Raw genomic sequence first — 11,968 nt, 5'->3', positions numbered from 1 at the left:
CCCCCCACACACACATACACAATCACACACACCTTAGTTCACTCACTCATGGTCTGAAAGGGCCTTTGAGGGGAGGTGGAGAAGGAAACGGGCCAGAAGGGTGAGGGACTTGCCTGTGGTCACAGGGCACGTCAGCAGACACCCACGTGCAGGGGCGTCTTTCCATTCCGTGGTGTCTAGCACCTCCCCTCTCTCACTTTTCCTCCCACATCCCCGCCACCCAGGAGGGTCTTTTGTGGGTGTGCCCCCACTCAAGAGTGTTCAGTGGCTTCCTATGGAAGGGTCAGGACTAAGCTCCCAGGCCTGACACGGGGCTTCCGGGGCCTCCCCCATTACTGCCCTTCCAGGCGGAGTCTCTACCCTCACCTCCCACCCACGTCACACTTCCATCTCCGTGCCTGCCTGCTATTTCAGGAATGCCTCCCTTACCCCACCAGACCCCTGAGTTCCTCTTCCAGGAAGGCCCCTGGTCATCCCCACCCATCTGGCTTCCCCAGCCTCTGACCTCCGGATCGGACTGTCCTGTGTAGGTCAGGCTGCCAGTTAGACCCAGAGCTCCGTGAGGACAGGGCCCAGTTATTAGAACAAGAGCGGCTGTTTTCAAAATAGAAATTGGAACTTGTGCTATGACCGGGTTATATTTCTGCTGCGTTCCATGTTCCTTTGAACAATCCCCAGAAGTCTAAGACAGGTATCCACTAGGCAGTGTACGCACGCTGAGAAACTCCCTAGGAGCGCCCCGGTGGCCCTGAGTCACCAGCCACTACCACCTTCGTGCTGAGCCCACAGATGGCTCGGGATCCTCTCACAATAATGTTGCCGACAGCTGCTGCCACCTGGATTTGGCCCGTGGGGGGGACATCTCTGTGCCATCTGGAATGGGCAGTCCCTGAGGGCAGAGAATTGGCTGCGGGGTCCTTGTCCCTAGGGCCTAGCACCGTGCTTGGCCCAGAGTAGGCTCTCGTAAGTGTTTGCTAAATGAATGAATGAATGAATGAATGAATGCCCCCTCTGGCAAAGTGGTCCAGTTACAAACACAGTGGCTTACTCTTACTTAAAAGATGGGCTGCTCGATTGTTCACAATAGCTAAATCGTGGAAGGAACCGAGATGCCCTTCAACAGATGACTGGATTAAGAAGCTGTGGTCCATATATACAATGGAATATTACTCAGCTATCAGAAAGAACGAATTCTCAACATTTGCTGCAACATGGACGGCACTGGAGGAGATAATGCTAAGTGAAATAAGTCAAGCAGAGAAAGACAATTATCATATGATTTCTCTCATCTATGGAACATAAGAACTAGAATGATCAGTAGGGGAAGAAAGGGATAAAGAAGGGGGGTAATCAGAAGGGGGAATGAAACACGAGAGACTATGGACTATGAGAAACAAACTGAGGGCCTCAGAGGGGAGGGGGTGGGGGAATGGGATAGGCCGGTGATGGGTAGTAAGGAGGGCACGTACTGCATGGTGCACTGGGTGTTATACGCAACTAATGAGTCATCGAACTTTAATCGGAAACCGGGGATGTACTGTATGGTGACTAACATAATATAATAAAAAATCAATTAAAAAAAAAAAAGATGGGCTGCCCGGGGCGCCTGGGCTCAGGCAGTTAAGCATCTGCCTTCGGCCAGGGTCATGATCCCAAGGTCCTAGGTTCAAGCCCTGTGTGGGGCTCCCTGCTAGCGGCGAACCTGCTTCTGCCTCCCCCCTCCTCTTGTTTCCGTGTGCTCTGTCAAATAAATAAAATCTTTAAAAAAGAAGTAAAAGATGGGCTGTTCTGGGGCATCAGGTCCAAGGCCCAGGGCTGTGACGTAGCACGCGTTGTACTCCTCTCTGAGCTTCGGTCTGCCCGTCTCCAGATGGGAGTAGCGGTACCTGCTTCGATGCGAGTGAGGGCGAATGGAGCATGGGCAGAGCCGCGGGCACAGCTCACACGCAGCAAATGCCAGTGTCTGACGTCCTCATGGAGTCAGTCTGGCCGCAAGTTGCAGAAACACAAGTCATCTGGTTCCAGTGAAAACACAAGTGCTCTTTCTGGGAGTGGGTGCCAGGCAGAGAGAAGCACCAGCTGTGTGCTCGTACTCGGCATGGACTCGGGGGCTGCAGCGCCCGCCGGGAGAGGTGCCGCGGCTGCATCCATACCACTCACTGTATGAGGACTGCTGGGCGCAGGGCATGACCGGATTTCATATTCTTCCCAGCGGCCCCCAGGTTTAGAGAGCAAAGAACCTTGCCCAAGGCCACCCAGCCTGAGTGGTAAGGCCAGGCCTTGGCCGTGAGCTGAACAAAGCTGCCTGGGCTCAGAGTCATTCCCATCCCTGAGCAGCTGAGTCAGAGATATTCCAGGTGGTACAGCGGCCCTTGTGAGTCAGAGGTCCAGGGGCCTGACATCCCCCACTCCCCACTTAGTCCCGCCCAACACTTCAGCCCTGTTCCTGGAAGCCGAACACCTGCCTGAGGCCCCACCCCCTAACCCCCTCATGATACCCCAACGTGAGATGTTGAAGGGGCACAGCTTTTCGTATGGGCTGTGGAATCCCAGCCTGCCTGCCTTCAAATCCCTCCTTGGGCCATGTGGCCTCGTGCAAGTGACTTTACCTCCCTGGGCCTCAGTGTCCCACCTGAGAGATGGGGAGAATAATTTCCCGTTGTATTAATTAGCACAGACAAAAGTACTTGCATAATGCCTGGCTCATGGGAAGTGCTAACGAAATTTGGACTTACAATATCCACGTTATTGGATTACTGCTTTATCCAAGTGAGAAAAAATGTATCCATTATCTTTGTAAATGTGATCAAAGACCAAACTTACAGAAATTAGCTGCATCCTTTCCGGAACATAAATCCATGTTGGACTGTTACTGTAGAAGCTTCTAGTAAGCGTGAAGCTAATGTCAGGGACCCCATACCCCACTACTGTGTCGGCCCAGCCATCTGGGCCCTCACCATCTCTACTCTGCCCCCCATTGGATCCTACATTGTTCCGAGAGCAGTGGCCCCAGCCATCGCAGCACAGACCTCTAGTGGGGATGCGTGTTAAAAATACAGATCAGAGGGTCACTCGGCTGACTCAGTTGGTGAGGGGGCAACTCTTAATCTTGGGGTCGTGAGTTTGAGCCCCACGTTGGGCATAAAGATTACTTTAAAAATAAAATATTAAAAAAATACAGATCCCAGGGGCCCCCTCATCCAACTCTGGGAGTGGGGCCTGGGGTCTGCATTTCACGTACGTTTCAGGCGATTTCTGACAAACCACGTGAGCACTGCTGCTTTGTTCCTTCTTCCTGACCCAGTTTCTTCTCAATCTCATGCCAAAAATATGCTGGGTATGGGATACACGGCATGGGGCTTCCCATCCCTGATCTCCTTTAAACCCCCAAATAGATCAAAAAAGAACTGCTGGAGTGTTGTAATAGAAAAGGAAACTGAGGCCCAGAGGGATGCTGTGGGCCCGAGGTCGCACATGCGGTAAGTCCTAGGACAGGGATTTGAACCCAGAACCTGCTTGCTTTCCCCTCGCAAGTGTGTACTCCCATAAATGCACCACCCTGCATCTGGGCCTGGGTCTAATTCTATAATTTCCTGGCAAAAGCTGGTCACTGCAGCCAGGCTTCTCAGCCAAAGGCACAGAAAAAGCAACTAAATACACAAGCAACTTGGGGTAGGGGAAGGTCAGCAGTTCAGAGGACAGCCTTAAAGGGAGAGTCAGCATTCCCACTGGGGAGGGGAATCATCTGGGGTTTGTGGTTGCAGTCAACACAAACCGGCTGTGGGTTACGTAAGCAGGAAAGGAACTTACTGAACACCCCTGGGGAGCCAACGGGCTTTACGAGTCAGAGAACCCAGCTGGGAGTTCTCCTGGCTTCAGCCCCTGCGTGGGACACTGACATGGCAGCCTGTCCCGCTGACACCCAGACTTGGTCAGTCCCTGTAGACCTCTGTCCCAGATGACTCCTGAAACTGGATGTAGGCACCACCAGAATGGGTCTGGGGGGCCCCGCCTCCTTGGGTGATGGATTCCTTCAAAGGTCTGTGCAGGGGGCTGTGACTGGGAGAGCCTCACTGCACTGCAAAGCATGCTGGTACACTGGGGCTCCTCTATTGGAAGCATCATTAGGTGGGGGTGTTCACCTGACGTGGGAAAGGGGTTTGAACACAGGGAAGCCAAAAAAAATGGCAGAGGTCCACACAGACCAGGGGGCAGGGAAGACCCAGTGGTTCTTGAGGGCACAGCATTAAGTGGTTCACATCCTTCAGCTTCAGTCCCTATCTACAGTTTACAGATGAGAAATCTCAGGCTCATGTGAGTGGGGGCTGCACTATTGAGTCCAGGTCCACCAGACACGTGAGCCAGGGCTCCTGATCGCCACGACCTACATTATTGCTTTGTGCTTCCGGGGACGGAGACTAGCCCACAAAGCCGACTGCAAGCTCACCTCTTCCCTGCCTCCTGCATGCCTCCTAGCTCAGACGAGGATAGTCCCTCTGCACCCCGAGAGGGGAGTAGGGCCAGTATTATTGCCCCATTTTATAGATGGGAAAACTGAGTGTGGTTGGGGTGCCTGTCTGGCTCACAGTGCAGTCAGGGGTCTCTCCCCACTGGGCTTCTCTCATTCTCTGCCCCGCATCCTGGCTGCATGGAAAGCCAGGTGAGAAAACCCCTCCCTCGAATTACATTTGCCTGGCAGAGAGGTAGCCCTGGGGAAGGCTGTAGGGTGGGGGTATATGGGTTCCGGTGGGACTGGGGCAGAATGAAGGTGAAGAAAGCTCTAGAATGTATGTTCAGAGCCCCGTTTCCCCACTTGTCTAGTTGCTCTCCTTCGTGGCTGGAGAAAACATCCCGGTCCCCTCAACCTACCCAGAGACACCCTCTTTCAGGGTCCCTGCAACTTAGCTGATACTGCAGGGCTTCTCTGGCTGGGCACAAAACCACATGAGACCCATGGCGCATCCTTGTGGAGAGTCCACTTATTACAGGATAGTTTATGAGGCATTCATTGTATGTGACATCTTCCCACTCTTCACAGTTTTCACACTCACTGTGTACTCCCTACGCCCCCCCGAGATGGCTGTCAGCGGACATGACAGCTACAGGAAGGAGGGAGGGGAACAAAAACCATACCTCCAGCTGAGTCGGCCTCCTACAAGAAGCCCATCTACTTAGGTGGCGAGGATTTAATTGCATAGCCACACAGCTGCATGGGGATCTGGGAAATGCAGTCTGTTGGCTGGGCACACTGCCAGGTAATATTGGAGTTCTGTTAGGATGGAACCAGGGGAACGTGGATATGGGGTGGGCAACCAGCAGTCTCGGCCACTCAGGTCAAATGTGCTAAGATCCAACAAAGGGCCAACCCAGCATCCCCGAGGCTCCACATATAGCTGGTTTGGGCATTTGGTATTCTAGATCCGGGGCCAGACTTCCTCTATCAGGCCCCATGAGCCCCAGGAAGCAATAGTCCTCTCCTTAATCATCCCAGGGCCAGCTATCAGGCAACTAGAGACCACCCGCAGAGCCCAGAGCCCACTGAAGTCATTCAAACTAGCCAATCCTGAACTGCTCACCTTGCCCTGTCTCGCCTTTCCCACGGAAACCCCAATGAAGGCCATGGGGCCCAATCACCCACCCCCCATCTTCTATCTCCCGACTACCCCAGTGTTTTTCCACGAGGAGAGGGTCTCTAAGACCCTTGAGTATAAGAAACTCTCCTCTGGGCACCTGGCCGGCTCAATCAGTAGACCATGCGACTCTTTGATCTCGGGGTGGTGACTTCGAGCCCCACCCTGGGTGTAGAGATTCCTTAAACCAAAGCTCTTCTGTGGCTGCACTGGACTGACCGTCTCATGAAAGAACACGAAACGGGTCCTCAGAGACAGAACGTCCACGCCATCTCTCACTTGCACCCCGGCTTTGCTAGTCAAGGGAGGGTGGGTCATGCTGCGATAACAAGCGACCCCCAATGCTGGTGGCTCTGACATAACTTCGTTATTTCTCATGCAGGTGGCGCGTCCATGCAGGGCTGGGGGGCTCCCCACCACTTCTCGCTCCAGGACCCAGGGCCACGGAGCAGCCACCACCTCACAGCAGGGGGAGAGGGTCTCCACCTGGTAATAGTGCTCCAGCATGAGGTGACTGATGTCACTTTGCACACATCCATGGCCGTGGCTGGTCACATGACCCCACCCAATCTCAAAGGGACAGAGAAGTGTCCTCCCGCCACACGCATGTCTGGAGGGCAGAGGGTGGGACAGAATACAGAGACTGACACAAACAAGGACCCCAGGCCTATGTTCGGGGAGGCTGCCAGGCAGCTGTGATCCCCTGAGCACGGGCGGGGGGAGCAGCGGCACCCTGGGGTGCTGTCCTCAGCCCAGCCCTACCTAGGGCGAGAGGAGCTGGAGAGAAGGCAAGACGGGACATCCCAGAGCCGGGGGCTGTGAGGCCAGACACTCGTACCTTCCAATCCCAGCCAGGAGGCTTGCATTCCACTTCTGTGAAATGGGAAGAGCATTTCCCAGCCAGCAGAATTTTGGTGACGATTATGCAGGGAAACATGCCTTTATACTCCCGGCAGCTTTCCCTGGAAGGCAGTACTTTTTGGTGGAAGACCGCTTGACGTACTAAGCCCCTCGATGAATTTGAGTGGGCAAATTTGAGTGCAGGAGCTTGCCTGAGAGAGGCTTGGGGGAGGCAGCTGTGTGTGGGGGGGTGCTTACAAAAGCACAATATATTGCTAAGATTTCTTTGGGACTGACTTTATTTGAGATGGCTTGGAAGCAGTTGATGGAGATTATGGGGGTATCCAAGTCCCCCCGGCCCCACCAAAACTGGGAACAGATCAATTATTCTGTGCAACAGAGAAGATTTGGGGTTTCCTGTGGCAGTCCACAAGACCGGCGACAAAAAGAGAGGGGCACAGGGCAAGGAAGGCAGTGGGACAGAGGTTACCAGGTGGAGTACCACCAGAGGAAGCCCTGGGAACGGGAAGGCCGCGAGAAGGTACTGTAAGAATAGGGCTAGGTTTTGTAAGCCCCAATTCCTTTCCACTCCTTAAATCTTGAGTAAACTCCCTCTGTTGACAGGAGTCTCACTCCTGCACCAGGGGCACTCAAAGTGTAGCTGCGGCCTCAGAGGCCCCTCTCCTTCCCAGGGTGGAGGTGGGAATAACCCATATCAAAAGCCGGTCCTGCCCAGCGCAGAGGGACAACGCTGAGGCTGAATTTCCTCCTTGGAAGACTCAAATAGCCAGCCCCGGTGGCATGCTTCCCCTTCTGAGCAGAGAAATGGGGCAGAGGGTGGCAGAAAGACAAGAAAGAGGCCTCCTGAGACCAGGTGTTATCTGCTGAATCTATGTGGGCATAACAGTTTTGCAGACAAGATAAACTGAGCCCAGGGGATCGAACACCTTCCATGGTACCCCAGCCAGTCAGCGGCGCAGCCAGGGCGAGGGGCTGCACCTGCCTTCCCGGCCATTAGAGGAGGGAGGCTGGGGCTTGGAGGAGGAAGGCCTGGCTCGAGGTCACACGGCAATTCAGCAGCAGAGCCAGGAGGCAAGCACTCTAGATCCTGGCTCTGGCTGCTTCCAGCCTGGGAAAGCTGCCCAGCCCTTTCACCCACTTTTTGCCTTGTACTGGGGAAAGGTTGAGTCGGGTAGCAGAGGCGGCATGATCTGAGACATTCACCCAGGCCCAGACGCTAGCGGATGCATCGGTCCCCCTTGGACCCCGGCGGCGGCGAGCAGCATTCTGAAAGCCCACCGGCGCAAGACAGGAACTGAGGACAGACGTGCTCAAGGTGGGGAGCTCGGCCTGATGCGCCCGTGATCTCACTTAACCCGTACGCGGCCCCAGGGGGTGGGCTTCTCCGCGGGCTCTCCTGTTGCCAGAGAGGACACTGCGCCGAGTAAGACCGAGGTCCCAGGACTCGCAGTCCAGTGCTCGCGTCCCCTGGCGGGCCCTCGCGGCGGGAGGGGCCTGGCGGGGCTCCCAGAACGGTGGGGGAGGGCGCCTGCGGCCTGGATGCCCTCCCCGCCCGGGCCGGCGCTGCCCCGGCGGATTCCCAGGCGGGCCAGAGCAGGAAGGCGCAACAATGGGCAGCCGACAGCGGCGGGGAGCCCGGTTCCGGAGGCAGGTCGCAGCCTGCCCCTCCACCGCCACCGTGGGAAGGAGGCCCCTGCGCGGGGGACCAACGAGATTAACGGCTGCCACCGTTTGGACCCTTACTGTCTGCCGGGGCCTGCCTCACCGCCTTCCGTGGCTTATCTCCTGGGATCTTCGCCTCACCCTATTATTTAGTCCTATTTTACAGATGAAGCAATGGAGGCCTAGAGTTTAAGTAATACGCACAAGGTAAGGAAGACGTGAAAGCGAGATTTGATCCTAGGCAGTCTGGCTCCAGATCCTAAGCTCTTAACGACCGTAGTTAGCCCCCCCCCACACACACACACTCGTGCTGTATATACTTTCTCATATTTTTTCCTTTTCACTTATATCATTGGCAGCTTTCTAAGTCATGAATACATCCCACGGTTGTCAAGTCCTGCCATGCTGGGAAGACCTTGTCCGTGCCCCCCGCCCCACCCCGTCTTCCCCACCAGCTAAGGGGCCTGCATTCCCACCACGGCCGCCCTGTCATTGAGTTAAGGTAGGCTTCCTCTAATTTAAATTGATGATGACAGTGGGGTGGACGACGGGTGCTTAAACCCCTCCTCATCTTGATCAGAGGCCCTTCTCCCCACCAAATCGCACCTTGTAGATAAAATGTGATTATGCCCTCAAAGCTGAAAGACAGGCCCCCTCCTGCATCCAATCAGATTGCGGCACCCAAGCCCCTCCCACAGAGAAGATCTGGGACAGCCTGGCTGCCAGGTTCCTGCTCTGCAGATTTCCTGCTTTGAACACGAGATGCTGAGATGCGGAGACACTTCTTAGAATCGGGTCCAATGAAGATCTGGAGCCCAGGGCCACGGAAAACCCGGAAAGGCCCAGCATGGCTGGGCGGTTGGTGGATCCAAAATCTTCAGAAAGGATGGGGGGCAGCAGGAGCTGGTAGAGGGACAAACCTGGGGGTGCGCTTACTGCGTTTTATGTAAGATCAAGGCCTTAGATGGAGGCCATAGATGACTGGAAATGCCCGTGGGACTCGAGGGCACTTCTCACCTGTCTCCCTTCCACCTGAGAGACTGGGAGACCGCAGGGCCGTGGGGGCGAGAGAGCGGGTGTGGGGAGACTTGTCCAAGCCACTACACTAAGGCTGCTGGGAGAAAGTCCAGGAGAAGCAGAGAGACTTCTCATTTGAGAGTAACAAACCAGCTAGAGGCCCCCTTCCAGGGCCCGCTTTGGCCCTCACAGGCCGGCTGGAGCTCTGGATGGAGAACCCAGGTTTGGGAGATTGGTGTTCTGGTTTCATTCCCACCTGCGGGCTGTTTTATAGCCTTGACCCAGTCACTCCCCCTCTCTGGGCCTCTAGCTTCCCAGTCCTGCCACACCAGGGCCCTCCAAGGACTCTTCTGCCTGACAGGTGGTCCATCAGAGGTGCTTTTCCTTCTGAGATCCCCTGAGCTGTCAGGGGGGTGACCCGGTGGAAGTCAGCTCTCTGAAGCTTCCTATTGCCAGCAATTAGAGTCTTCCAAGTACAGCTGCTACTTGGGGGTCACCCGGCATCCACTTCCCCTGTTTCCTTGGGGGAAGCCTCCCTGCTCCACCTCAGCCAGGGCGGTGAGCGGAACGGACTCCATCCCTGAGGCCATGGGGAGGAGGGTGACCAGACAGGGAAATGCCTGCGTTCTGGTCCCTGAGCTGTCCGGCGTAGTCATGCGACCCGATTCCAGTCGACGGCAGTCAGGCTCAGGATCTGTCCCAAATGCTGAGAAGTCTGGAAGCGTAGAACTTGGGCTGGTGGCTGGAATTGCCGGCAGCCATCCTGCCTCCGTTGGGAGTGGAGCTGTGGCAGAGAAGGGGGGGTGGAGGTGGAGAGGTCCGGCTCAGTCCATCCAGTCCAGCTGTGCCTGAAGCCAGCCGCCCTGGGATTTTCAGGTCCCGGAGCCAACACACGCCTTTGTCCCTTACAGCCAGTTTGAAGCGGGCTCCCCGTTGCTTACAACCAGAAGAATCGGGACTGGTTTGTTGGATTTACTTGATTCTACGGCACCATCAACAGTAAGATAATCTTTTAAAGGAAAATATTATATCCATTTAAATAACAGCTTTTTTGATGAAAAAAGCAGCATATCAGGTATGCCGTTAAAAGACTGAGAATAGTATGTTTTTATTTCTAAAATTGTCCCCTTCGGTTATTTGATCAAAATTCTTCACATTTAGAGTCTAAATTTTCTTTGGATGGATTTGGCAATTTTTACTTCTAATTGCATTGCCTGGCTGGCGACAGCCTTCTGGACACTTACGTTTCCATGTGGCGTCATTTTAGAAGTCTTGCGAAGTGATAATTAGGGATCCGGTCAGGTAGAATTCCACCAGGCTCGACTGCAGCCACCTGAGCAACCAGAGGGCAGACATGAAGACACGTAATCACCCTCCGCCCGCTGACTGGCATGTTTCTTGGACGTCGACCGTGGGGCACACCCTCATTCCAGAAATGTTAAGATGCCAGCGTGGGGCCCGTGCGTCAGAACTAGTTCTGATGGTGTTACCATTTCCTGCGGGACAGGCACCAACCCACGCAGAACGGGGTTACGACCTTGGGCAAGGAACATCACCACTCTGTTTCTGTGTTGCCCCGCCTGTAAATGAAAATAAGAGCTTCACAGGGGCGTTGGGAAGATTTCATGAAAAAATTAGTGTGTAATACTCTTAGAACAGCGTTGGCATATAAGGATTGCCCAATACGTATCCGTTATTGCTGTTTTAATTCTCACAACCCCCCTTGGAGGTCAATGGGATGATCCTACTTTGTGGTTTAGGATCCTGAGATCAGAGACAAGAAGGGACGTGTTCCAGGTCACTCATCGGGGAAGGAGATGGTGGATCTGGGACTCAAAGCCAGGCGTGTCCAGTACCCAGGTCTTATGTTCTTAACCATAATGCCACGTGGACCTCCAAGGGTGCAGGCTGGAGCAGTCCAGTTCTTAGACACGGAGCAGAGAAAAGTCAGACTCACTCACCAGCCGAGCTCACTGTCTTCATCTGATATGTGGAACCCTGGGTCTTTGAAAACTCCAGAGAGGGGCGCCTGCCTTCGGCTCAGGGCGTGATCCTGGCGTTCTGGGATCGAGCCCCACATCAGGCTCCTCTGCTATGAGCCTGCTTCTTCCTCTCCCACTCCCCCTGCTTGTGTTCCCTCTCTCGCTGGCTGTCTCTATCTCTGTCAAATAAATAAATAAAATCTTTAAAAAAAAAAAAAAAGAAAACTCCAGAGAGAGAAAACACCAAGGCCTCGGGAGAGATGGGACTTGTCCAAGGCCATACAGCCAGGGAGTGACAGAGCTCAGGCTGGAACTCCCCATTCCCTGACTCCTCACATATCCTCATGCTTCAATACCCTCCCCTGTAGGCATCTATCCCAGCACCCCCTCCTCCAAGAAGCTCTCCCTGACCGCCACAGCCCACGTCCCCGTGTCTTGCTCCTTGCAGGGTCTTAACATTTTCACTGGCATTTCAAACATGCGCTTTGGAGTCAGACTGATCTTGGATTTGAATCCTCCTTCTGCCACTTATTAACTGTGTAATCCTGGGTTCATTTTCCCTGTCGCTGAGGCTTAGTGTCCTCACCTGTAAAATGGGCTACAAAAGCCTATCTCATGCGGTCAGCATCAAGTTTCAGGGGAGGTCGGGGCTGAGCACAAACCGGCACGGAGCCCGCATGCAGCAGCCTTTCCCTCCCTCCCCTCCTCTATGCAGCATAACTACTAACGTTAATAATCGAAATAAAATAAATAATAAGGATAATGGACAGGAAAAGAAAAGCCGATAGTGCAAGTTTTATTGAACTACACACACAC

At 54.3% G+C, this 11,968-nt stretch overlaps 1 long non-coding RNA gene across 2 annotated transcripts; it reads left to right on the top strand.

The window, feature by feature from the left end:
• The first annotated feature begins 6,768 nt into the window (after nucleotides 1-6,768).
• Nucleotides 6,769-11,268, top strand: LOC103674369. Of its 2 annotated transcripts, none has more exons than XR_571612.2 (3): nucleotides 6,769-7,806; nucleotides 8,513-8,655; nucleotides 10,082-11,268. It is a non-coding gene; the product is annotated as an uncharacterized LOC103674369 (long non-coding RNA). The 2 variants fall into 2 exon arrangements; XR_571615.2 differs by lacking the exon at nucleotides 6,769-7,806 and adding an exon at nucleotides 8,062-8,360.
• The last annotated feature ends 700 nt before the right edge of the window (nucleotides 11,269-11,968 follow it).

Source organism: Ursus maritimus, unplaced genomic scaffold (genome assembly GCF_017311325.1).
Source record: "Ursus maritimus isolate PB19 unplaced genomic scaffold, ASM1731132v1 scaffold_22, whole genome shotgun sequence".
NCBI lineage: Eukaryota > Metazoa > Chordata > Mammalia > Carnivora > Ursidae > Ursus > Ursus maritimus.
The sequence above is the reverse complement of the archived record's forward strand: the minus strand, read 5'-3'. Positions and strand labels throughout refer to the sequence as shown.